This window comes from Tenrec ecaudatus, chromosome 2 (assembly GCF_050624435.1).
Source record: "Tenrec ecaudatus isolate mTenEca1 chromosome 2, mTenEca1.hap1, whole genome shotgun sequence".
NCBI classification, from domain to species: domain Eukaryota; kingdom Metazoa; phylum Chordata; class Mammalia; order Afrosoricida; family Tenrecidae; genus Tenrec; species Tenrec ecaudatus.
Window position 1 is genome coordinate 286316935 of NC_134531.1, and position 22828 is coordinate 286339762.

At 40.7% G+C, this 22828-nt stretch overlaps 1 pseudogene; it reads left to right on the forward strand.

The window, feature by feature from the left end:
• The first annotated feature begins 21285 nt into the window (after positions 1-21285).
• Positions 21286-21700, forward strand: LOC142441499 (microtubule-associated protein 1 light chain 3 alpha pseudogene; annotated as a pseudogene).
• The last annotated feature ends 1128 nt before the right edge of the window (positions 21701-22828 follow it).

A 22828-nucleotide genomic window follows, 5' to 3' on the forward strand; every position in this document is an offset into this window, starting at 1 on the left:
AAATACTCACACACAATACATAAAGGAAGAATATTGAAAGGCCAGAAGATTCAGAAAGGTGCTCCTCACTGTGCAAGACGCTGGGGCAATTGCAGCAAAGACTATGAAATTGTTGACTTGAAGACTTTCATATTGATCTCATTAATATTCTTGAGGCAAGAGTCAAATAAAATAAGATTAGACTATGTTACAGATAGATGGAGGAATGTAATTGCATAAGAGAAATATGAGAAAGAGGGGGAAAAAGGGGGAAATCAGAGTTCGCTTTCAAAGACAATGAGTCACAGAAAGAAGTAAGCCAGCATAAGTATCCTTATAGAATAGAAGAAATTTTTTTTTTAAAGGCAGTTCTCTTCATCTGGGAAAAGCTGAGAGGCCAACGCAAATGCCAGAACTGTCCACAGGAAAGGTCGTGCTGTGATGAGCGAGGCCAACCAATACCACAGTGGAAGAGTGGATGTTTCGGCTTATCAAGTCTGAAAAACCCAGCCTATGTACCACCCAGCCTGTGTACCGCCCAGCCTGTGTACCGCCCAGCCTGTGTACTGCCCAGCCTGTGTACCGCCCAGCCTATGTACTGCCCAGCCTATGTACCACCCAAGTTATGAAAATGTCTTTGACAGATGATGATGATTTTTCCCAGGGGAACATTTAAAAATTATATACGTAAAGGTTTTTTCTAACTGGTGGGCCAAGTTTATCAACTCCTAAGACAGTGGACTCCATTGACATACGTATTTAAAGTACTGGTGAGGAGTTTCTGTGTGAGCTACTGCACAAGGATCTGTTGGATGAATTATCTCCGTGACCAGTGCTACTCAAACTGCATCATAAAGATGAAGTCTCCGTGGATCTTATCAAATGCAGATTCTGATTCAGGATGTCTGAAGCCTGGGATCCGGCATTTCTAATAAGGCTCGTAGGTAATGCATCCTGGTGACGCTTAAACTTTTGAGTATGCAAGTGTATGTGCAAAGTGGGAAAATATATATTAGAAGTCTAAGACATATACAAAATTCACCATTAATTTCAGCAGAATATTGAGTTGTTCACTGAATAAGGAAGACATTTCTGGAACTATAGAAGTTCAGTCTACTCAGAGAGCTATTATATTGAGTCTGTCTACATGACTAAGCGGGATAGCTCATTGTTGTTAGCTATTGTGAAGTTAATTCCAACCCACAACCACTGCATGTGTGCTCAGTAGAAATGCTCATAGAACTTAAAAGATGGGGACATTTCAGAAGATTGTCAAGGCTGTGTTTTAAGGCACCTCCAATTCATTCTAATCACCAACATTTCAACTAGCTATTGAACACTTAACCTTTAACATCGCATGGGGACGCCAAGCACTGCAACAGTCGAATGAATATGGTGCTTTGGACCACAGAGACAGAGCATGCAGCAAACAAAGTAGGGAAAGAAGAGAAAAGGGCTCATGCAAATACACAGTGTCCAGAAACCACAAGTAGTTCAATATTGGCTAAACGTGGAATTTATTTAGAAGAGACGTGAAGATGAGAGTAGGCAGGCTCAGTAAGGTTTGCCTCTCCATCCTGAGGCTTTTGGACATCTTACACAGGCAAGAAGATGAGCAGCTGCCCAATCCCTTGTAATTCTGCATCTTCTGAGCCTCTGTGGTAAGAATCTGGTCAGATCCCAGAGGAGAGGGAATCTAGACAGAGAATTTTACTAATTTCTTCTGGCTTGGGGTCTGTCTGCCAATTTATTGTATCGGATTTAAAATCTTCCCCTAGCCAACTTCTGTAAGATCCGGTTAGGATGGGCCTACTTTCTTGTATGTGAGCGAGACTGGCTTTCATTAGTGTTTTTTGTCTTGACCTTGAAAACTATGTTGTTGTTTTTTTCCCTCAGCTTGTTTTAACATTTGAAGATCTTTCTGTTCATTATCCCTGTATTGAGAATGTTGTGGGTCTGAGATGGAGAAGACAATATTGGATTTGAGTGGTGGAAAACAGATTTAGTTGACTGTATCCTTGGGTGTAGGGAATGGCAAGCTTTGAGCATGCACTTAAAAAAAAAACACACCTGGGGCTTTCCAACTTCTACCTAAGATGTCAACCCTCATAGGCAACATGTGGATCTGCCATCCCCAGATGGCGACTACCGGGTTGCCATCTGTACTCCTCCACACGGTAAATAAGCCTTGATTTTGAAAATCCCCTCTGACTTTAAAAAAACGTTTTCCAGTTTCTTCTCTCGTCTGTTAACAAACAGCTCGTTCGGTTATCATAGGACAACCTTTCTAAAGAGGGCACTGTCTATTTTAGTTGGTTTAACAAGGACTTCTAAGACAAAATGTTGGTAAACAGGTAAGTTTTACTTCTAGATAATAATGAGATGAAGTAATATGTATCTGTGTTCCTAAAGAGCTCAACTTTGATTTTATAAGATGCATGTGCTTATGAATCCAACTGGTTTAGTACTATAAAGAACAAATGTTCTATGGATATATACTTTAGGATCAAGATCTCTAAGATATTTGCTGATTTTAAATTCATAAATGTTAGCTGTATTGAAAAGTTCACATATCTTTTTTTTAAAAGATTCATCTATGTTCAGATCTGCTAAACATTGCATTCTTTTTATGCTTAAGGGGTTACTATGTGACTTATTTAAAAGAATGAAATGTTTCTAAAACTTTTAAAGCAGTAAATAGATTTTGGTAGGTTTATTCCTAATGTACTTATATTAAGTACATTGAGTCAGTAAGCTGCGAAGAATATTTTGAGTCGATCACTCCCACAATTTCTCAGTTATGCAATTAAGAAGCAATGACAGAAGGTTCAATAACCTAAATTTGATATTATAGCTAAAACTTTTAAGCATTGTATTCTGGTCAAAAGATCTGATGTTCTTTCTGATTTTTAAGTAGCCTTGTTCACCTTTACATTGGTAAGTGAAGTTCTCACTTAATCTTTCAACAACAACCGAAATTTGAGTGTGTATATCTTTTACTATGAAACAAAATACCCACATTAAGTTTTGATACCCACACATATGCTTTTGCTTTGTGGACCTACTAAGATATTTACCAAATATTTTCTGTTAAAAATGCACTTATTAAAAGAACTAATATCCTAAACTTGGAACCCACCAGACTAAATCAACATTTCTAGAACTCAGAAAGGTGACAGGACTTATGAACCCAACGGATCAAAAAAGTGTCAGAAGTTGAAATTAGCCCCTCACGAGGTGAGATGTTCAAATTCTTCATGTGGGAGTATTGTGGGCATTTTGTAACTAGTTACTTTACAAGGGTTTGCTATAATTTAATCTATTCTGTACTGAGGCAAAGCTAGTAATCCAGAACGTTGCAGAAATCTACAAATCTGCCTCTTTAAAACATCGGCCAGGAGCCCCTGTGGCCTAGCAAGTTAAAAGTTGAGCTACAGACTATGATGTCAGCGGTCCATTAGCACTAGTTGCAGCCTGGAAGAGAGATGAAAGGCTCCGTCTTTATGAGCAGTGGTAGGTCTGGCTTGCCCAATGGTGTTGCTGCAAGCTAGAACTGACGTGGTGACAGTAGCCAGAAGTCATTATGAAAGAGATGTGAGGCTATCGAGCAAGCCACTTCCTTCACCAGCATGGGGACAGAAAAGTCGAGGTATGGTTTTACTTTACTGTTTCTCAAACGATCATCTTTACTGGCTTGGCACTTCATATAAACCCCAGAAGTTACACAAGGGGCACCGTCTTTTTGATTCTGCCATCTCCCCTTCGCAGATTCCCAGATCATGAGAAAATTTCGCAATAATTGTAATTCTGAGAGAAAGCCTGTAGCGCTTGTGAAGCAGGAGGGCATTTCAGGCCACTTTCCTTAAAACAGGGTTGTTGGGCTTCACCAGATGGGTTGAGGTATGGAGGGGTTACTCAGTAAGGACCATTATTCGGGAAACTCACTCAAGTTTGGGGACACTTTCTCTCAAACTGGTTTGTTTTTTAGTGGGGGGTTGTTGTTTTACAAGGTAGACCAAAAAATAAAAAAGCTCAAGCTCTGTCATGATCTCTGCTAACACATCTGGGATAAACTCTTAAGAGCTCGGACAAGTTTAATCCTCAGACACTAAAGAAAACTGACATTCTTTGTAATAAGTTAGGCAGTGTGGAAATTTGGCCTGAAAACAGCCTGCATTATAATGGCTAACTAGCCCACTATTAATAGAGCCCTGGTGGTGTAGTGGTTGTTTGGCTGCAATCCTCATGGTGGGAAGTTCAAAACCCCCAGCAGCGCCACTGGAGAACGACTGGGCTTTCTATTCCCAAAAGCCAATACAGTCTTGGAAATCCACAGCGATGTCGAATGAGGGAACAATGACTATGGCAGTGAGCTTGAGCCACCGTTAACCCAGGTTCTCAAAAGAACCTGGTGGCATTTTAAAAGTCATAAGCAGCTGTACTGTAACTTACTGATCTGGATCCTAAGAAACCCATGGGAAAAACAGAACTAAGAGATCAGTTTATAACTCCAACCCAAGTTATAGATTTTCCAACAAACATCAAGAAGAAATTACACGGGTTGGAGATAAATTCAGTTACCCTGTAGATCTCGCTAATAAATTTTGAGAAAATTGTAAGAGCAGTCTGCCCACAAGAAACAAGTTTAATATAATTTTGCCCTTTTTTTGTCATTTGTGGGATTATAAAGAGACTTTCCCCCCCAGTATTGTCACCCCCAAAGATATGCCAAACATTAGAGGCTGTTTGCCAGCACATGGTGGGAGGTCAGATGCATTTCTGCCTCAGACTACAGTCTGGTCCCACCACAGGTGGAGCCCACTCCCTGCTGTTCAGGACAATAGATTACTTCTCCCTGAAGGCTTGCAGCCATCAGTCTGGTCCACAGTAGGTGGGGTCTTCACATACTACTGATAATGGAGAGCCAGAGAACAGGTCAAACATGCTCAGTGACATCCAAAATTAGGTTGCCATCCTGAACCTAGGATCTGCCCATCTTGTCACACATGTGCCCCCAATACCTCCCCTTCCTATTGCGTGGATACCTCTAGGATCATCTTCTCTCATTACTGTATATATGTCTGTAATTAGGGGGATTGCACGCCCCCCAAAGATAGATGAGCCTTAGTTATCAATAAAGAATCTTTGTCCCCTCCCCTATTCCCTTTCCCTTGTCCTCCTTCCCCTCCCCCTCTCTCCTGCCCTCTGGTCTCCCATCTCCACGTGGACCACCAAGCAGGACTAAGGTGTGCATGCTACCATGAAATGTGTCTGACTTATTTATTTGACTCTCCCATTTCTCTATGACTTTATTATATATATATATATATATATATATATATATATATATATATATATGTATACCGTACAATTGCACCTATCAAACCCACGGTTAGTTGTGGGGGGCTGTCTTCCCCCACAGTCATTAAGTAAGCTCCTGATAGATTCCAAAAACAAACCCCAAATCACTGCAATTGTCGCAACTCTGTAGGACCGGGTAGAACTTCCCCTACAAGCTTCTGAAACTCTAACTGTTTATGGATTAGGAAAGCCCTGATCTTTCTTCCGTGGAGCATCTGGTGGTTTTGAACAGCAGATCTTGTGGCTCACAGCCCAAAGCGTTACCCCTATGCCACCACCAGGGTGCTTCCCTTGTACATTAGGGATGTTTAAAAAACATAATAATAATTCAAGAGCTAAAATGTGAACGACAGGCAGGAATAATGATATTTCAAAATCCTCTAAAGATATTAGACTCTTTGGATTTCTATTGCTTCACAGTTGCCTAATAATTGTCAGTTTGAGTCTCTCATACATTTTCCACCTATGGTTATTTTCCTGACTTATTATCTTAGGCCCTAGTCTTGCACATTGTATTCATCTTAATGAATAAGTGCAAAACATCTAAAATGCGGCAAAAGTACCACGTATAACATCTTAGGCACATTTTTATCACCTAAAGACCAAGACCCTGATTTTGTGGCCAAACCAGCTAGAAGATTAAATCTGGAATTTATGAACCTTCCTAAATCAACCATCAATCAGCCACCCTTGGGATGGGAGACTCACCTACAAGTATAATTTTATTATTCCTATATATGCTCCTTGCTATATAGTTAAATCTGAAATTATGTTGACTACTCTTTGTCTTTTAGGGGGATAGACGCTTGGAGTAAGAATGCTTCTGTTGGATTGTGAACGTCCATAGCAAGAGCTGGCAATCGAACGCAGTGTTAAACTTGCTACAAGAAACCACATTTCAACTCTCTTTTCATTCTGCCTCCCCTTTCAACTGCTATCTCAACCAATTCAGGTTAAAATATGGATTTCCCCTTCAGTAACCTGACTACTTCTAGTAGCACCTTGTTTTAATCTGACTTAAATGATTACTTATGAGACATACAGTTGCAGAAATAATATCTTCATTTGCCTTTCAGGAAAATAGATGTTCTGTAGCAATGGATCATGGTTGTCCTTAAGATTGAAATGGGTAGTTAGCAGGAAGGTGAGGACAAACTATTTGAAACCGCAGCATGGCATGTTGAAAATGAGAATAAAAAAGAAACTTTTTAGTCCAACTCTCAGGTTGATGCTGGTCATGTGTAAGAGCTTTAGTCCCTCATTCATGTTATACATAAATTGAACCAGTCTTTAAGAAATGCACCCAATGTACATTGGTACAGATAGGAACTGGAAACACAGGGGATCCAGAACAGAACGGAGAGGGAGGGGGGAAAATGAGGAGCTGATATCAAGGGCTGAAGTTGCAAGCAAATGTTTTGAGAATGATGAGGGCAACAAATGTACAAATGTGCTTGACATAATGGATGGATGTATGGATTGTGATAAGAATTGCATGATTCCCCCAATAAAATGATTTTAAAAAGAAATGTATCAAAGAAGAATAATAAGAAGAAGAATAGGAAGAAAGAACTATATCAATTAAATCAACCATCGATCAGCCAACCTTCGGGATAGCCAGCAAAGCTGCTGAGGCTTGGGAGCACAACAAAAGATGCTTCCAGCCCACATGAAAGAAGCACGCCAGCCTGTGTGATCATGAGGTATTGCCGGGATCAGGTATCAAATACCAAAAGAGCCCAAACAAATAATAATACCAATGTGAAAGAGGGGGCTTGGAGTGGAGACCCAAAGCCCATCTGTAGACAATTGGATATCCCCCTACAGAAGGGTTACAAGGAAGGAACGATTCAACCAGGGTGCAGATTAGCACTGACAAAACACACATCATTCCTCTAGTTCCTGAATGCTTCCTCCCCCGCAACCCCACCCCAGTACCAATGATCAGGTTCTACCTTACAAATACGGCTGGATCAGAGTACACACATAGGTACAGACAAGAGCTCTTGACACTGGGAATTCAGGACAGATAAACACCCTCAAGTACAGTAATGGGAGTAGTGTTATCAGGAGAGGAGGGGGGTGGTGGGAGGTGCGTTAAGGGGAAACCTATCAAGAGACTGGCTATGTCTAGTCTACTGCCCCCCCACAACCAGAGGTGAGTAACAGAAATGTGGGTGAAGGGAGACAATGAACAGTGTAAGACATGAAATAACAATAGTAATATATAATTGATCAAGGATTCACGAGGGTGGGCAGGTGGGAAGGGAAGGGTAAAAAGAGGAGCTGAAACCAAGGGCTCAAGTAGAAAGAAAATTTTTTGGAAATGTTGATGACAACATATGTCCAAGTGTGCTTTAATACAATTGAATGATGGATTGTTATAAGATTTTTAAGAGCCCCCAATAAAATGAATAATAAATGCCTCAACTCTTTGTGGCACATAGATAATACAGTGAAAGTAGAAGAAGACAACATGGAATTTGATAATGGGCCACATATCATAGCAGACCTACAGACACCAGACTTATTTGAATTGTTGCCATTGGAGATAGGCCCATGAGGTAGGTAAACTTTACAAGGGGTCGCAATAATTCTATCGGCATTCCCCGTGGTATTATCTTTCACTGCTGCTTCATGTGTGGTGAAGGAAAAAGAATAGCTTGGACCAAGGTGATAAGCATAAGCTCTGATCAATGCTATGAACTTTCCTGGTGAAGGCGGACAAGATGGTCTACAGTGAAATACCAGCACTGGGAGTTTGAAGAGCATACTATAGCTGCCATCGTAAACCCTGCTAAAGTTCTGGTTAACTATCAATGCATTATCTCCAGCATCTGATCGGGAGGAACAAATGTGCCAGTGCCAGCAGCGGAAGACACTTGTCCTGCAAAAAGCTACAGCCTGCACACAAAGCCCTGTCTCCATCCAATGACCTGAATGAGTCCCAAAGCCATCCTCAGTACTCTGGCTGCACAAGATTTCTAACCACTAAACTCCACGCGTGGCCAGGACTCTTGACCTGGGGCACCTTTCTGAAGGGGGTACCTTTTAAAAAGCGGGGAGAAATAGTGTGGTGACAGAAAGAGAGAGATGTACACAACTACAAACATGTACTCAAGCGCTTGCGCTAGGAAATGTAGCCTAAAAGTGTCCCCTGAGCTAGAACATGGAGGAAAAAGCATTATCCTTCATTGTCATTTCATTCCTGGCTGTTTATAATAAAACTTGTATTAAGAATCTTTAAGAGTGAAGTAGAAAAGGGAGAAAACTATAATAATGTGCTTTTAGTTTTGTATTGTTCTTAGACAGACACGGCATTAATGGGTGCTAGTCTGTTCCTCACCTCTCTTTGCTATTTTTTCTCATTACGATTAAAAATTTCCCCTAGGACAACCTCTGTATGTGACTGTTAGTGGAATTTTCTGAAACAGACTCAGTTGAACCTAAGGAAACCTGGACTGCTGACTATGAACAAGCCTAGGCCTATCAATGACACATATCCTGAAGTCTAGCATCTTCACCTGACAGAGCTTGCTCCTCTTAATATAGAAAAGATTATGTGAGATTTCTACTCATATAGACAGGGTGATGATAATTTGTGCCCCATATAAACAGGAAGTAGCTATAGAAGCAGAGATTTCCACCCTGATCCCATTAAAAAAAAAACATTATGTGTATGAAATCTCTCAGTGGGTAAATGAGACAGGACAAGGGAGTTAATGTGGAACCTGTGAAAAACATCCTGAGACTACAATTCCCAGAACCCCTTCTTTATCTCAGTGTAATTTCCAAAGAATCTCTTGCATGCTGAAATGCTTAAGAGGCTGTTCATGCAGGTGTTAAGTGAGAAATATTGAGACTGGCCAAGCCAAGTAGGGACATTTTTATTCCTCCTTAGGAGTTTCTTCATAAAACTTTCTTGCAATAAATACCCTATGCCTTCAATGAGTAAATCTTTCTTTTAGAAAGAGGAGAACACATGAGGGAGTACCCCCTAAAAATCGGGAAAAATTCTGCTGGGGGAGCTTTATTAGTACAACATTTTTGTGCAAGATGAGCATCAAGCAACTTACTCAGAATTAGTGCACCCAGTGGTGTCACCTAGGAAGGTCCTCTCTGGTCACAGTGAATGTTTTCATAAAAAGCACTTTTGCTCACACCTCTTTTGGGGGAGATGGCTGACTTAAGGGAACAGTGTGCAGCTATGATTTTTTTTCCTGCTTGGGAAAAATGCTGTAGAACCTGTTGTGATGTTGAAGATGGCTTACAAGGACAGCGCTATGGAAAAAAACTCAAATATATGAGTGGTTTTCTCATTTCAAAAAGAGGTGAAATGTCAATTGATGACAAACCTCATCTGCATGTTCGTTAACTTCCCGAATGGATGAAAATGTTGACTCATAGTGCATTTGGAGTTCGTGCCACCAGGTCAGACTGTTAATCAAGCTTTCTACTGAGAGATTCTGAAAAATTGCCTAACATTGTGCAACCAAAAAAAACCCTGATTTGTAATAGATGGGGGCTGGTTTTGCCACCATGACAATGCACCGGCTCAAGCAGCCATCTCAGTGCTCCAACTTTTGGCAAACAAACAGCATGTCTCACTTGCCCATACACTTGACTCACCTAACCTCTCTCTGTGTGATTTCTTCGAATGAAGAGGAACATGAAAGGACAGTGATTTGATGACATACAAGAGGCAAAGCAAAATATGAGGGAGATGCTGCCAGCCATCCAAACAGATGAGTTTGAAAAATGTTTCCAAGAATGGAATTCCAGATTTGGCAAATGTATTAAGTGTAATGGAGAGTACTTTGAAGGTGATAAGTTGTTTTGTAAAAATATTTAAATGCAGAGCTTTGGGGGGAGTGGTTCAAGTTTTGGGGATAACCCCTTGTAATTTCTGTTAACAATCTGAAAAGTATTGAAGGAAACAAAGTACACAATTAGATTTGTGTATTTAAAAGTCATCTTGCTAACATGTACAGTAAGGATTATATGTGTGGATGGAAATAGAGGCAGAGAAATTATTTATAATAGTGCAGGCAGAAAATAATGAGAACCTGAAATAAAATGGTATTTGGAATAGTGAGGTGTTGCAGACTCAAAAGGTGTTTAAACAAGCTCCCAGGGTATAAACATTGATACTAGATGAAATACTCAAAGGCGAAATCTTCAAGCAAAGAAAAGATTGATTTCCATGAATGCTCTGTGGAAACCCAGTTAAAAGCGGGTCGTGTATTTTCATTTGTGGCAATGTTATAATTGTTAGTTTTGAAGAGGGAATGATAATAACAGAATAATATATTGGATAGACTTTAAGATAAGAAGTTGTTAGAAAAATAGAAACAAAATATATTAACTATGCATCCAAAAGGATGAAAATGAAAGATGCAGCCTTTTTATCCGAAACCTAAAACAAAAAGTACTTTATTTTAAGTATGCAAAGGAGATGGAAGCCTACTTAAGAACAAGCCATCTGGAGTCTGACTTAACCATCAAACAACTAGAAGTTTGTAGAGAGATCTAGAAAACAATAATACATAATAAATTTATCTACATTTAAATCAAAGTATATGGGTCATGACAGTTACCAAAAGATGTCTTCTGGCTCGGGCCCTCAAAAACCTTACTCATGGAAGTGTCTTCCTAAAGAAGTCCAGAAATAATTCCTGAACAATTGACACCCCTTAGCCCCAAATTCTGGGTGTGGTATGAGTTGGGGGGATGCCAGCCCCCACCACTAATCATGGGTTCAGTAAGCACAATTGTATGGTTGAGATATATAAGTATATTATATTAAAGTCATCGACAGCATGAGAGACAAGAGATCTTGCAATAATGGAGTCAGACACATGTCATAGTAGCATGCTCACCTCAGCCCCGCTTGATGGTCCACATGGAGAGAGGGGGAAGGGAAGGAGGGCAAGGGGAAAGGGGTCAAGAGAATGAAATGGGAGAGCAGAGGAGGAGCACAGCCAGAGAGTGAGGGGCATCTATTGCTAACCCATACCTATACACCTTGGGGGCCATGCAAGCCCGCTAATTACAGGTAAAGACATATGTCACAGGAAGGGGTTGTACTACAGGTTATACAGCAATGAGAGGGAGTGGTCTAGGGACATACATGCAATAGGAAGAGGAGGGATTGGGCTTGGATCCCAGATTTAGGATGGCAGCTTAACTTTGACCTGGGTTTGATCTGTTTTCTGGATCTCCATAGGAACCATTATCAGTCGGGTGTGAACTCCACCTACGGAACCAAATTAATGATTGCAGGTCTGACCATTGTTCCCAGCAGCAGGGAGCAACACCACCCCTTGGTCTGGTGACTGTCTTGGGGGGGGGGGGAATGTCTGTAAGCACCTGACCTCCCCCCACATCTGGATACAGGCCATTCCTGGCCCATACCCACAACCTCATGGCTGCTTGCTTGCCTGCCTCTCAGCCACCTCCATAGTAGCTTGGTCTACCAGCACGGCAGCTATGGTTGTCTCTCCATTAGTTCCCCATCTCTGAGCACTGCTACTCTCATGGCAGTCAATTTCTGCCACTCCTCTGAGACCTTCCAATTAGAACAGTTACAAGCCTTCACTGAAGGTGGAGCGTGGGTGAAATTACTGCTTCCTGCCACAGGCAGAACTGCGCACAGTTCTCCAAAGCATACCATGGCCCAACTCATGTAGTCTTCTCTTGTTTCTCATCCTCAGTCCCAAAGAAATTCTGTTTTTACTCTGTGGTAGTTACATAATTTCATGGCAACTATATAATAGTGTATGGGGTGAGATTCAACCTGTTCATCAGGTCACAGCCTGTTGGTGACTCTTTGTGGAGTCCTGGGAACGCCTCCATAAGAAGGGTCCTTGGAACACCCCCACCCCCTCTGCCTTCACCTTCCTGCTGGTGGGCCACTCTGAGGCCTGCCAGAGCCCTGTGATTCTTCCACCACCATTGGATCCACACGACTTTACACCCACCGTCCCTGATCTTCCTGCATTCTGCATCATTGCATGTGGCTGTGTGAGTCTGAAGAGGGACTTATGGACTAGTTTCAGACTTATAGACCTGAGTTGGACTTCCTGGGTTGTTTTCTTGATACATAATTAGTTCTTGATATAAAGCTCTCTCATATACATATGTTTCTCTAGTCAACCCAGCCTAACACACACTCTAATCCGCTTTTCCCTGCTCTCAATCATTTACTCAAAAGGGTTTACTTGCTCAAAAGTCAAGGACTTCTTATCAGACCAATACACCTTTCTACCTTCCCTTTGGAGCCCTTTGGTTATGCTTTGGCCTGCTAGCTGCAAGGCCAGCAGTTCAAAACCAAACCTGCTCTGAGGAAGTAAAAGGGGGCTTTCTAGTCCTGTGAAGAGTTAAAATCTCAGAAACTCACAGGGACAGCTCTCTCCTGTGCTATAGGGTTGCTAGGAGTCAGCATTGACTCTCTGACAGTGAGTATTTTCAGTTTGAGCTTCACTTTTGAGATACTGAGCATGTCTAATTGTACAACTGAGATTTGGTTTTCTTTTGTCACCAAAAATGTTACCATAAAATTATCAAAAGCAGCACTTATTTTTGTTGTACTGTATGTAGATCAGAAATATGGGTTCAGTGTGGTTTGGTTGGATTTTCTGCTCAGAGTATCAGGAGGCAGAAAGCAAGATTTCAACTGCACTATTATTAGGTAGAGGTTCTTGGAAAAATCTTATCTCCAAGCTCATTCACATAGGACTTCCTGGACCCTTGGCACATGACAGCCTTTACTTTCAAACCAACGAAGGCAAGTCAAATCTTTCTTGGGATCCACATCTATGGTTTTCAATTTTACTACAGCCAGTGTTCAATTTCTGATTTTAAGGATTTATATGATTCTGAGATAATCTTATTTTAAGGTCAACTGATTGAGAGCCAATAATCTGCCTCACTCATTCTACGTAAGTGAAGCTCCTTCTTGAACTCCATTGTTAGTTCATCTCTAGTACTAAGATTTTCATTGCTGACTATGGATGATGATCACCTTTAGTGCAATAAAAAACTGGACGTAAACTCCTTACAAGAGAGTAAATGAGTGCAACTGGTTTCCATAATGACAGCCAGCTGGAGAACCATTGGTCATCACTCTTTTCTGCATCAAATTATCATCTACTATGCTTTCAATCACTTCCGTAATAATAACTCTACAGTGTGCATCTTTAGCCTTGACCTCTTACTGCTTTTGAGACCCAAATCTCCAAATGCATGAGGAAACCAGCCCTTCTGTGATCATCAGTTCTTCATGTCCATATTTTAAATTTTAATTGATTGCAAAAATATCTTTACTGCTTGATTCTCCTCAAAAATTACTATAGCCCCTTCATAGAAACACAATATTTACTTAATAACACGGCTTCTAGAGTATATGCTATCTAAGCTCTTGTCAGAAAAACATTTGAAGGTTGCTAGCCTAAAACAAGATCTTTCCATGTGAATTGCCATTTGGGGTCATCTTCCACACCTGCAAGCTTGACGATGCCCCTCCCCACACTGGCCACAAATAGAAGAGCTTGAAGTTGTCGAGATTTCCATTTTACTCAGATCCAGAGTCAATGCTTATTGGAGCAGCAGTCAATAAATCAAAGAGCCTATTGAATTGGAAAAAAGCTGCTGTACAAGACCTCTTTACAGTATTGAGCATCAAAGATGTAACTGAGGATGAAGGTGCACCTGACCCAAGCCATGGTATTTCCAATTGATTGACATGCATATGAAAACTAGACAATAAAGATTACAGGATTGATACCTTCAAATTACCGTGATTCTGAAGAATATTGAAAGTAACATGGACTGACAGAAGAACAAACGAATTGGACTTGATAAAAGTATAGTCAGTGTGCTTCTTAGACACAGGATGGCAAGACTTCATCTGACCTACTTTGATCATGACATCAGGAGAGTCCAGTTCCTGGAAAGGGCATCATGTTTGGCACAGGGTGAGTGAAAACGAGGAAGACCCTCAACCAGGTAGACTGACATAGTGGCTGCTCAAATATAACATTGCGAGGCTGGCACAGGACTTGGCAGTGTTTCATTCTGTTCCACAAAGGACTGCTATGAGCCAGAACCAAATCCATAGCATCTAACAACAATACTCTGTAGCAGAGTATGTTTTCCTTTACATTGATATTTCATTTCTTCCTCTCACCCTTTCCCATTTGTCATCCCTTCTAAACTGCTATTAATTCTTTGACCAACAATGATACTCTGTGATGACAGCTATTGACTGGAATCCATTATTTTTAAAAATGGAGTTTTATGTGTGTGTGTGTGTGTGTGTGTAACATTTTACCAGTTCCTTCAAAATTCAAAAAGTACATTTCTTTGTACTTTATTATATTTTAACCACTTTTTTGTCTCATTATCCTGCTATTTTCATTTATGTTATTAAGCTTAATCTTTTATGATATCACCATCCTTGATGACCTAGCCGTGCAAGTCTCCTAGAGTCCTGGAATTATCAATAGAAAGGGGAACTCAATTGATCAACTTTATATCTCTGATAAATGCCTCTCCTTGCCCTCTTTCTTTATAATTTTATTTCTGTTAATATTGGTAGTTAATGAGTGAAAGTAAGTTTTAGGAACAGAATCTCACTCATATTAACTCTAACTGATGAAAGTCCTAAGTAAAGGACACAGTGAGTTTGCCAGATTTTAATCCTTTGATTAATCTTAAAACGGAATATTAGCAATGCTTCTCCCTCTGTAAACAGCAGTGTTTTTAACTGCGAGGAAGGAAACAAAAAAAAATGGTTTCATTCAAACTCAGGGACATGTTTACCTTTCTTAAGTCAGTGCTGAGACTGGGCTTGGATATTTTCTTAATGTACTCTGTAAATGAGAGTAGAGAATCCATCTCTATTGCAACGGGTAGTAATACAACAGGCAAAAGTTTGGATTTAAGGCAATGCTCAACAGAATTGCATGTATGTTTTACTTCCACCACCTTTGCTCTGTCTTCCCTAAGACATTGTTATTTAATGTGCAGCAAGTTCAATCATGGGATCCAGCAGCATTATCTTTGTTGTCTTATGTTTCCTTATCCAGAAATGTGGTGTATGGACAGGCATAATATACATCAATAAGAAGAAAACAAAATGAAGGAGTCAGCCAGACCAGCAGCAAGGGGTGGCAAAAGGAATTAACTTGGCAGTAGTATGGTACCCAGAGGAATGTCCGTTTCAGCCCTCTCCAGGCTTATGCCTATTTTCTAGGGTTCTCAACTATGGTAGTTACATGATCTTTTGTCAATTTGTGAAGGGGTGGACTTCAACTCGTCAATCAGGTTGCAGACTGATGACCTCATTTTGAGGCACAATGGAGATAAATAGATGACTGGAAGTCAGATAGACACACTCTGCTTCATCTTCTTGCTGACAAAGAGTCATGGAGCTATGCCAGAACCCTGGAGTTGGAGAAGCCACATGGAGACCCCTGCCAGAACTGAGATGCTTGGAATGCCAACGGATCCACAAGACTTTCCACCCACTGGCCTGTGATCTTCCTGAATTTGGCGTTATTTCAAGTTTTGTGTGAGTCTGAAGAGGAATTTACAGATTGGTATCAGACTTATGGACTTGATCTGGACTGGGCTGGGATGTTTTCTTAATGTACAATTGCTCTTTGATATAAAGTTCTCTCTTATACGTCTGTGTGTCTCTGGATTTGTTTCTCTAGTCCACCCGGACTAACACATCAACTAAAGGGGAAAGAAAAAAAGACACTGCATGAAGAGTCTCTAGAGAGTTGTTGGGTAAATACTTTTGTTAAACTTAGGCAGGTGCAGTTTGAAAAGGAGTTTAAAGGAAAGGTCCAATCCCTAGGAGAACAGATTACGACAGAAAAGGAAGACAATCAGAGCATTAGGTAAATCATGTGGAGATTAAGCCAAGGCTAAGTTCCCAGCAGGAATTTGGATTTCATACAAGAAAGGAAGCAGGAACTATGGCACATGGCTGGCTGCATATGTTGAACATTACTGGGAAGATTGTTCCTTCCTGCACAAGCACATGTCAAAAGACTGCTCCATGGAAAAATTTAAGGATTCATGTTAATTCCAGACCCAATCCACTTGTAAATTTGGTCAGTTAAATGCTGGAAAGTTTGGTTTCTACTGATGTAGGTTGCTGCAGAATTGGGTCTACAGGAGAAAAGCTGGTGCTTGCTCTGCTCCTGGACAGAACCAGTAAAGCACGAACCAAGTAATATATATGCTTGAATACATGAGGAGCATGGGAAAAGGAGATTGTTACATGTCCTAAGAACAGTAATTGTCATAGATACACCACCATAAAAACTGGAATAGCTTTTTTACCATGGTAGGGGTATGGTGAGTGTTTATTTCCTATATATTTTTAAGTATAAATTTTCTGAGCCACCATTCCCTTATGTAGGTTTTTTCCCAAAAAACATTTATTGGGGACTCTTACAGCTCTTATCACAATCCATATATTCATCTAGTGTGTCAAGCACATTTGCACATATGCCACCATCATCATTTTCAAAGCATTCTCTTCTCCCTTGAGCCTCTCATATCAGCTCCCCATTTCTCCCCCTCCCTCTCTTACCCTCCCTCTCTCACAAAGCCTTGATAAGTTATAGAGTATTATTTCATACCTTACACCATCCTCCATTGCTCCTCATCCACTTTTCTGTTATTCATCCCCCTGGGAGGGGATTATATGTTGATTCTTGTGATCGATTCCCCCTTTCTCTCCCCACCCTCCCTTAAACCTCCTGGTATCTCTATTCTCATTGTCGGCCCTGAGGAGTTTATTTATCCCGGATTCCATGTGTTTCAGGCTCATGTTTGTATCAGTGTACATGTTCTGGTCTAATCTGATTTGTAAAGTAGAATTAGGATCATGATAGTGGGAGGAAGGAAGCACCAAAGAACTAGTGGAAAGTTGTGTGTTTCATCAGTGCTATACTGCACCCTGACTGGCTCATCTCGTCCCTGTAGCCTTTCTGTGAGGGGATGTCCAATTGTCCAGAGATGGGCATTGGGTCTTCACTCCATGCCCCTCCCCCCCAATTCACATTGGGTATGATATTGTTCTAGGTTTTTGATGCCTGGCACCTGATCACATCCACACATCATGATCACACAGACTGGTGTGCTTCTTCCATGTGGGCTTTGTTGTTTCTGAGCTATACGGTTGCTTATTTATCTTCAAGCCTTTAAGACCCCAGATGTTATAACTTTTGATAGTCGGGCACCATCAGCTTTCTTCACCACATTTGCTTATGCACCCATTTTATCTTCAGCGATCGTGTCGGGATATAGGTTTTATGAGTATTTTGTGACTTCCTTTCACTCCTCAGAACAGGATAAAAAGGAAAGACCAGTAAAGCAATTCATTTGGTTAATAATTATATTTCAAGGTAACAACTTTATTTCCTTACTACAGTTCCATAAGCTATAGTAACTACTTATAGTAACAGCAAAATAATCTGTCTGGCTACTAGAATAAGTGTCTTTCACTACTCCCATTTCAGTTCACTTGAAGTTTATCTACATGGTTATTTGTAGATATAACTACATTGAGGAATGTAGCTGGGGGAAATTGAAAAATTTTTAGAGCAACAACTAACTTGCCTTGTTGCTTTACCTTTAGGAAAAATTCTTTGGACTCCCAAATTGGAAATATTTAATTTAATGAATGTTTGTTTAAAGGTATAAATGGTTGTTAATTCCTGACATTTAACTACTATCTGAAAGGTGGGTGATTTTAACCTACCCAGAGTGTCTTGAAAGAAAAGATTATTGATCGATTTCTGAAAGCCACAGCTTAAAAACACTGAGGAGTGCAGTTCCACTTTGAGCACATGGGTTCTCATCAGTGGACATTGATAGAAAGTTTGGTCACCTAGTAGACCCGATAGAAGTGATAACTGAGATCCTGTCTTACTGTTGAAATCTAATTTCCTTGTCCTTGAAAGAGGTGCAGTGATTGACTCCTGCCTCGTCTACTGGACTTAGTTGATGACATAAATTACACATTTCTTCCTTTCTTCATTCATTCATTAAAAAAAAACTATTAATTGACAGCTACTCTGTGCCAGGCATTAGAGTAGATGCTAGGAATCTAAGAGTGAATAAGTAAAACATAAAATTTTTGCCCTAGAATTTGTGTTCTGGTTGAAGAGATGTCAGAGAGAAAAGCATAGCTGATGCAGGGTACTCAGGAAGAAAGTAGAAGAAGATGAAGTCAGAGAGGTGTAGTCAAATGTTAATTCACATAAGGTCTTCTAGGTCATAATAGGATGCTTGGATTTTATTCTCAGTGGGATAGGAGCTACTGATGGGGTTTGGGAATGAAAATAGCATGATTTAGATCACATTGCAACAGAATCATTCTGTCTGCTATATAAGAAAACAAACAAACCAAAAAACTAGAGTTGAAGCCCAAAGTGCAATTGTGAAGTTATTGCCATTGCTGAATGAAAATATGATAGTTTAGATAATATGTTACTTCAGATGACAAGTGGCTGATTTCTGGAGAGATTTTTAAGGCAGCACTGACAGAAATTGCTAGTAGATTGGATAGGGTGAGGGGGAAAAAAGAAATCGTAGATTCTTATAAGAGCAGTTGCATTGTTTTAAGCATCATTTACTGGAGCGACATCAGGTTTGAGTGGTTCAATTTTGCATGTTAATTTTCCAAAGGCTATTTGATATTCAAATGGGAATATCAATGAGAAGATAGGAGCCTGAAGATGAAAGAGAAACCATTTTGGAGAGAAGTGTTTGGGAGTCACCATTGGACTTGTGCAGAGCTTAAGGAATAATCTCTATCGCTGTGTTCTATGGAAAGAAAATCTGCATTCTTCTTTCTGGTGGAAATACGTTATTTTTCTGCACAATTTAAGTCACAGCATATAGCCCATCAGTTATGGTTCTTTTGATTACAAGCCAGAGGAAGTGAAGAAGCCCTGGGGGCTCAGTTCAGGGCTGTGCTGTGAAACAAGAGGTTGGTGGTTCAAATATATCAGCCACTCAGCTGGAGAAGGATGTGGCAGTCTGCCCCCATAAATATTAATTACAGCATTGGAAACTCAATAGCGCAGGCCTATCCTCTCCTGTTGGAATGAAGTGGAAGATGATGGGTTTGACCGGTTTAATAGAAAATGATTCTGGTTTAGTCAAGTAGAAAAGGGAACTTAATTGAAAAGATAGTTTCCATTCTCTCAGAATGAAAGAAAAAGTTGAAAGCCTTAACTCAGAAAGGGCAGTAACGAATAGTCATTGGTGATAAGAGTTGGAGAAGTCACCACCAACTCTGATGACGCAAGTCCACCAAAGTTAAGGCAAGGCTCTACAATGCCAGTCAGAGGGCTATGTCAGGCTCTTAAGGGATTGGAATAAAGTCATGCTTCTTGGTGTGCGGTCCTTGGACAAGTAACTCGTTTGGAATGCAGGATCTTAAATCATACATTCCCATTTGCCAATAAGAATTTACATTTTAATAAGATTCCCAAGCGATTCATATGAATATTAATACTTGAGAAACATTCAACTAAATGATTTTCAAACATTTTTGATTGTCTGCATTGGACGGGTGTTTTCATATCTCAACTACATCATAAAAGGTTCTTTTTACTGCCTATTCATATTAATTTTATTTTTATAGACTTATTAGTTTTTTATTGAATGATAACAAAATAGTTAAATGATATGTTTGGTGCACACCTTGGATGTATACAGTGGGTTACAGTACACTGTAGAAATAGTTTTCACTTCTCTTGGAGGATAGAGAATGTTCACAGTTACTTCTGAGGCAAGCTAGGACTTCCACCATGACTATGATATTTGTTGTGCCTGATGCAATCTTTGGAGACATAGGGATTTCATATTCTGGTTGTATCAAAGTGCCCTAAAATAGTCATTTACTTACACTACACAGCTCCTTTCTTTGCTCAGAATTCTGCCCTTGCAGAACTCTAGTGTTAATACTTTATCTGACATACTTTTTAAAAATAAGAATGTTCCTGGGAATACATACTACCTGCCTAATATTATAAAACAAAAAGAATGACTGAACCACCTATCAATACCATTGTCTGAGAAAAGGTGCCAATATTTACTTGGTGAAAGTAAACATTTACAAGTTGCTACAATGTTGTCTCAGGATCATAGTCCCCAAATATGATGCTATCATTCAATTAAATCAAAATCCTCTAAAAATACTTGCATCAATCATTAAATTGGTTTATTTGAAGTATCTTCCTGAGATATGTACCTAGAAGATATGAGTTAAGAAAACTATGAAGTTTTAAGGTAGATTAGCTATTATAATGTAATTCTTAGCATTATCTTGAAATGTAATCCATGGAATTCTTATGTTAGAATCATCTTAGAAGGTTGTTGAAAATAAAGACTGTTATATCTTCTCTAGAAACACACACACAAATTCAGAATCTCTTGGGGACTGGAGCTAAAGAATCTGTATTTTAAAATATTTTCTTAATCAGTTATGGTGGAATTAATTTGTGCCCATAGAGACCCCATGCACTGTGAGTTTTTGGCACACTAAAGCATGAGACTCACTTTACTAAACATTGACTTGTGAGGTTTGATGTTCCACTGATAACAGTGTCAATTTCCAAAGACTGAACAGAGTGTTCGCATTTATGGTTTTACATTATACTCGTATTTGCTCAGATTCTTATTGTCTTATATTGGAATGATCATTTTTGAACGATATTTTGAAAAGTGCATGTCTCAATTTTATTTTCTATTTTTCTGAAGGACTTAACTAAATAATTATTTTTGACAACTTTTACCAAGCCATAGTATTTCCAGAAGACCTCAGAAAATTGTCTGAGTGGAGCGCGAACGCCGGAGCCCGTGAACGCGAGACAAGAAGACCCCGGAGACCCTGAGCGGTAGCTACATCCCGAAGCCCCGGCCTGCGCGCCCCGCAGGGGCCGCGCGATGCCCACCGACTGGCCTTTCAAGCAGCGGCAGAGCTTCGCTGACCGCTGTAAGGAGGTGCAGCAGATCCGCGACCAGCACCCCAGCAAGATCCCGGTGATCATCGAACGCTACAAGCGGGAGAAGCAGCTGCCAGTCCTGGATAAGACCAAGTTCCTGGTCCCAGACCATGTCAACATGAGCGAGCTGGTCAAGATCATCCGGCACCGCCTGCAGCTGAACCCCACGCAGGCCTTCTTCCTGCTAGTGAACCAGCACAGCATGGTGAGCGTCTCCACGCCCATCGCTGACATCTACGAACAGGAGAAGGACGAGGATGGCTTCCTCTACATGGTCTACGCCTCCCAGGAAACCTTCGGCTTCTGAGCCAGCAGTAGTGGGGGGGGGGGTCAGGCCTGGGAGTGGGGAGGCCCATTGGGCTTTGCCTAGGGAGCCCCTGTTTTCTCAACTGAATTGCCTGTGCCCCTGGTGGGCAGGGGCCACTCTTCCTAGGCAGGGGCTCCAACCATGCTTACTCTGCCCCCCGGGTGGATCCTGGGCCAGTCATGCCAGGGTTGCCCCTCTGGGTACTGGCTGGGGTGGGAAGGATGGGGAGCAGCTTCTCTGTGCGGTTTGTCTTTGTTTTAGGACCCTGTCTGTCAGCTCATCTGCCCCTCACCCACCCGAGGCACTGCCCCCTGCCTGGACCTGTTCACCCCTGAAGGATTGACCCCTGCCTTCCCAGGTCTTGACATGGGTATAGAGCTGTGGTCGCTGTTCCTCTGCAGAATAAAGATTGCTCAGGCCTGCCTGGCCCTTTGCCTCAAAAAAAAAATTGTCTGAGTGAGGATAAGGGGTTACTATTTACAGAGGATCATTGATCCACAAGGGAGAGGGAGGAGAAAGGGAGGAAAGAAAAGTCCAAAGGTCTGGGGAACCATTTAGCTTAACACACACACACACACACACCATATATACTCGAATGTAAGCCGACCCGAGTAAAAGCCGAGATACCTAATTATTACCTGGGAAACCAGAAAAACTGATTGACTCGAGTATAAGCCTAGGGTGGGAAATGCAGAAACTATTGGTGAGTTTCAATAATCAAAACAAATGAAAATAAAATTAATAAAAATTGAGACATCAGTGGGGTATTGTATTTAAATATTTATTTTAAATAAAAACCATAAATAAAATGACAAGTCATTTAACGTTAGTAAACCAGCACAGCAAGTGGAAAATAGGTTCAACAAAAACAATAAGGTATCAACAATGATACCTTAAGAGTACTATTCACTGAGATCAATCAGCAACCAAGCTAAAATGTAAAGAGTTAAAATCCTTCAAAACTGGATTCCTCATCATCATCCGTATCCCAATGCAGAGCTTCAGCTGGTGTGAGGTCATCATAGACGCTGTCCTCACTGAGATCGCCGTCATCACCATCACTGCTGTCATTTTCATACAAAGCGCAGTCTTCACTGCCATCCATAGCATTACTAATACTACAATTCTGGAAGGCACGTCGCAC